The sequence below is a fragment of the Sorex araneus genome, chromosome 1 (genome assembly GCF_027595985.1).
Source record: "Sorex araneus isolate mSorAra2 chromosome 1, mSorAra2.pri, whole genome shotgun sequence".
NCBI classification, from domain to species: domain Eukaryota; kingdom Metazoa; phylum Chordata; class Mammalia; order Eulipotyphla; family Soricidae; genus Sorex; species Sorex araneus.
Window position 1 is genome coordinate 236,325,163 of NC_073302.1, and position 5,297 is coordinate 236,330,459.

Consider the following 5,297-nt stretch of genomic DNA (forward strand, 5'->3'; position numbering starts at 1 on the left):
GAGAAACAAACCAAAAAACAAATTTAAAAGTATTCTCAGCTAATCAATGTCTATAATAGACATAAAAGCACTAAAAATAAATTATCTTAGATTCTTTCTTAAAGAATAAAAAAAATCAGAAAAGCACCAAATATAAGGAAAATAAACAGAAGTAAGTAATAAAAAAAATTAAACAGTAGATGGGGCTGGAGCAATAGCACAGCGGGTAGGGCGTGTGCCTTGCACGTGGCCGACCCAGGTTTGAATCCCAGCATCCCATATGGTCCCCCGAGCACCGCCGGGAGTAATTCCTGAGTGCATGAGCCAGGAGTAACCCCTGTGCATCGCTGGGTGTGACCCAAAAATCAAACAAACAAAAAACAAACAAACAAAAACTTAAACAGTAGAAAAAATCAATAAAAACAAATTCTTTGGAAAAATAAAATTGATGCCCACCTAGCTAGATTGCTCAAGAACAAGAGAAGACACACGGTATAGTTTTGCTTATGAATAGATTTTTTTTTTAATCCTTTAAAACTATATTAGGGCCCAAGAGAGTTCAGTGGGCTGCATGCGTATTTTTTTAAAATTTATTTTATTGAATCACCATGTGGAAAGTTACAAAGTTCTCAGGCTTATGTCTCAGTTATACAATACTCAAACACCCAACCCTTCACCTGTGCCCACACTCCACCACCAAAGACCCCAGTCTACCTCCCAATACCCGCCCTCCCCACCCACATCCCCGCCTGTGTAATTGATAAATTTCACTTCATTTTCTCTTTACCTTGATTACTTTCCATAATTCAACACAAAACTCACTATTGTTGGAGTCTTCCCCTAAGAAAGACAGCCCTGCTGCCAATGAAGCATTTGATAATTAGTTTTCCATAGCTGAGACTGGAGGGATATGAAGTCTCACTGTTTCAAGTACATAGAATTTTTCCCCCTCCTTCCCTCGCCACCAAGTTCATGCCTGCTTAATAAATAGTCCTCATATTATGGCTGACACCACATCGCCCGATAAGAAAAAGAGATATTTCCCATCCTCGGCCGGCATGGGGTTATGGCTTAGTTCACAGTCTAGAGACATGGCTGCAAGCAGTTTCTGGAACCAAAAGTAGTTCCTCAGGATTCTGGTTGATCTGCAGCAACGTGGCTGCACAAAAGTGTGGTCATCTGGGTCAAATCTCAGCGGAGCATGTGCTGGTATCGGCCCGAGACTCCCCAAGTGTCCCGCTGTTTCAAGTACATAATTTTTTTTACCCCTCCCCTTCCTGCGCCTCTAAGTTCGTGCCTGCTTAATAGACCTCATAATATGATGGACGCCACACCGCGTTTCTCCCAGAAAAGGGAAAAGAACCGAGAATGGAGGATATTTCTTCTCATCAGCCAGCGTGGGGCTATAGCTTAGTTTACAGTCCAGAGAAATGGCTGCTACTTTGATTACCTTCAATATTTCAATAAAAAACTCAGTATTATTGTTTGGAGTTTCCCCCCACAGTCAGACCTGCTTAGGTTGTGCGACCGTGGCAGCGTCTGCACGGTTTTGGATTTCTGTATGAAGTCCAGGGAAAATTCTGCCAGAAATTACATTACTGCAAGCTTTTACTCCCCTTTTGTGGTGCTCATAAGATGGAAAAGCCTAGAGAGAGAGACCCTTTCCTGTTGTCGCAGCCTGGGGTAAACTTTCAGTTCACGGTCTGGGGGTATTTCAGTGGGCTGCTGGTGTCCAAAGTAGTTCATTTGGGCCCTGCAATCTTACTGGAGCGGCAGCAGCGGCGGAAAGCTGCATGCATATTTTTAATGGTAGAGCCCAGATACTATTCTTGAAACCACATGGTCTCTTGATCACTGCCTTGTGCAACCTCCTAATACAGAAACTAGAGCAGTGCCTAAGCACTGCCAAGTGGCCCCTAAACAACAACCAAAAAATTAGTAAGTCTAATTCTGCAACATATAATGCACTAAAATCAAATAAGTTTATTTCAGTAATCCAAGGTTGGTTTAACCTCTGAAATCAATTAACATAATTTTCATTTAATTAAAGTAAAATGGAACTATATTATGATCACCTCAATAAATCACTGTATTACTATCATCCCATTGCTCATCAATTTGCTCAAGTGGGCACCAGTAACATCTCCATTGTGAGACTTGTTGTTACTGTTTTTGGCATATCGAATACACCAGGGTAGCTTGCCAGGCGCTGCCGTGTAGGCAAGATACTCTCGGTAGCTTGCCGATCTCTCTGAGAGGGGCAGAGGAATCGAACCTGGGTCAGCTGTGGGCAAGGCAAAAGCCCTACCCGCTGTGCTATCACTCCAGCCCCTCTTGGCCAAATTAAACACATATTCATGACTTATTAAAAACCTGAGCAGAGTAGACAAGAAGAATATTTCCTCAACGTGAGAAACAGAAATGAAGAAACATCATTTTCTTGAAACACTATGACTAACGTCATTTTTTAAAAAATTTTTTATTGAATCACCATGTGAAATGTTACAAAGATTTCAGGCTACAATTTCAGGCTCAGTGATTTCAGGCTCAGTGATACAATGCTCAAACACCCATCCCTTCACCAGTGCCCATGTCCCACCACCAAGAACCCCAGTATACCTCCCACCTACCCACCCCACCTGTGTAGCTGATAATTTTCACTTTACTTTCTCTTTACTTTGATTACATTCAGTATTTCAACACAAAACTCACTATTATTATTTGGAATTTTCCCCCCCAAATCGAACCTGCTGAAAAGACAGCATTTGATAATATGTTTTCTCTTGCTGAGAATGAAGAGATATGAGGTTAAACGGCCACAGTATGGGCCTCATGGTTTTGGATTTCTGTATTTTAGAAGCTAAGTACAGGGAAATTTCTGCCAAAAATTGCATCATTGCAAGCTCAGTTCACAGTCTGGAGGCATTTCTGCAAGAAGCTGCTGGTGCCGAGAGTAGTTAGATGGCCTCTGGGATCATGGGCTTTCAGCAACAGAGGGGCCAAAAATGTGTGACTGCCCGAATCACATCTAGGCAGAGCTAACATCATTTTCTTGTTTGGAGCCTCCATCTGACCGTGCTTGGTGTTACTCCAAGACCATTGCTCTGAATTGCTTCCAGTGGTGCTGGAAGAGCATACGGTGTCAGGGATCAAATACAGACCTCCTCCATGCAAATCATAATCTTCAGCTCCTTATTTCTCCAGCTTGTGACAGTGATGTACTTTTTTTGGGGGGTAGGGGGTCCTTCAAGAAACTACACAGACTGTATTCTCTCCCTCTACTTCTTCCACGGAAGAGAAGAATGATCCTCAGTGGCAAAGGGCAGTTGCAGAAGTAACACGTTGTACCGGTTCACGCTAAGGATAGGATGCTCTGGATCTATCTCATGGTTTTGGGTGCTCTACACGATCAGAGAAACTTCTCTAGGAACTAAGTATAAAAACGATCCTTGAAAGTATGGTCTTTGGGAGGAATCGGTCGGGATGGGAGATGTGTGTTGAAAGTAGATAATGGACTAGACATGATGACCTCTCAGTATTTGTATTGCAAATCATAATGCCCCAAAATAGAGAATACAGGGAATGTTGTCTGCCATGGAGGCAGGGGGAAGGTGGGAAAGCGGGGCTACACCAGGGATATTAGTGGTGGGGAATGTGCACTGGTGGAGGGATGGGTGTTTGATCATTGTGTGATTGTTACCCAAACATGAAAGCTTATAACTATCTCACGGTGATTCAATAATTTTTTTTTAAAGTATGGTCTTTGGTGACATGCTTTTAATGCTTTCACCACGCATCTCCCATCCCGACTGATTCCTCCAGCCTCATTTTCTTAGTGACGAAAGTATATAATGAACCAAACATGATGACCTCTCAGTGTGTCTGTGTTGCAAGCCATAATGTCCAAAAGTAGAGAGAGAGTATAGGGAATATTGTGTCCATGCAGGCAGGGGGAGGGTGGGAAAGGGGGGTAAGTTATACCGGGGATATTGGTGGTGGGGAATGTGCACTGGTGGAGGGATGGGTATTTGATCATTGTGTGATTGTAACCCAAACATGAAAGCTTGTAACTATCTCACGGTGATTCAATAAAATTAAAAAAGAAAAAGAATGCTTTCTACTTAAGATCAATAGCAAAGCAAAGTGTATATTTCCTATCTTTATTCAACAAATTACTAAGGGGCCTAGCCAATGGTGATAAAGGGAAATAAAACCATGTCATCTGGAAAAGAATATTGTCATCTATAAAGAAATATATAAACTATATTTCCTGATAATAAAATCACATTTTTTTAATTTTTATTTTTTTTTGCTTTTTGGATCACACCCGGCAATGCACCAGGGTCATTCCTGGCTCATGCACTCAGGAATTACCCCTGGTGGTGCTCAGGGGACCATATGGGATGCTGGGATTCGAACCTGGGTCAGCCGCGTGCAAGGCAAACGCCCTACCCGCTGTGCTATCACTCCAGCCCCTAAAATCACATTTTTATAAAATCAAAAGAATCCCAAAAATGCAATTAAAACTAATAAAGATATTTAGTAAGGTCACAGGAGTCAGGGTTAACATATAAAATTCAATTGCATTTTATATGCCAGCAACAAATGATAATAAAAAATGAAGTAACTCAAAGACATTGATGGAGTACTTTGGTGATGGCAGAGATGTAGTACTACAAAGATGTAGTATCTGTATATCAATACCATAAATTTTAGCCATGTTACCAACACTATAATAAACTTAGTTTTAAAAAATAAGACAAATTAATTTTTTAATTTAATTTAATTTTTACAAGTTGTTCACAGTAATTCATTGCATTTAATATTCAAACACCAATCCCACCACCATTGCATCTTCCCACCACCATATTTTGAATGTTTTCACCCCAAATCCCAAACCTTGCCCCCAGCACAGAATCAAAATAATTAATTTTGCATTGCTTGTTATGAATAATCTGCTAAAAATGGCCCAATAAAATTTTTTTAGAGGAAAATGTGTGAAGATTGTTTTATTTCACCCTAGAACCATTAAGCCCTTGTATGGTTGAGCCTGTGTGCTTATTGAGTAATGGCCTTTTACTTTAAACCCCATCAAATGTAGTGTGCTACTCTTGATACATAAGTATGTAGAGTATAAGATGCTCCAGGAATTCTAAAATTTAAAATATGACTATACAGCAGATTTACTCATAGGTGAGGCTCATCCGAGACTGTGGAGAGTGACCATGAGCATGGCAACGATTGAATTCTGGAGCATTTCAGCTACCAGAGCTCTCCTGGGACAGGGAGGGTAACTCACCCGCCCCCATCCCCTCTGA

At 41.1% G+C, this 5,297-nt stretch overlaps 1 non-coding gene across 1 annotated transcript; it reads right to left on the bottom strand.

Annotated features, from left to right (window-relative positions):
• Nucleotides 1-3,232: 3,232 nt before the first annotated feature.
• LOC129401191 (small nucleolar RNA U3) lies at nucleotides 3,233-3,444 on the bottom strand. The gene has a single exon (XR_008628142.1). It is a non-coding gene; the product is annotated as a small nucleolar RNA U3 (small nucleolar RNA).
• Between the last annotated feature and the right edge of the window lie 1,853 nt (nucleotides 3,445-5,297).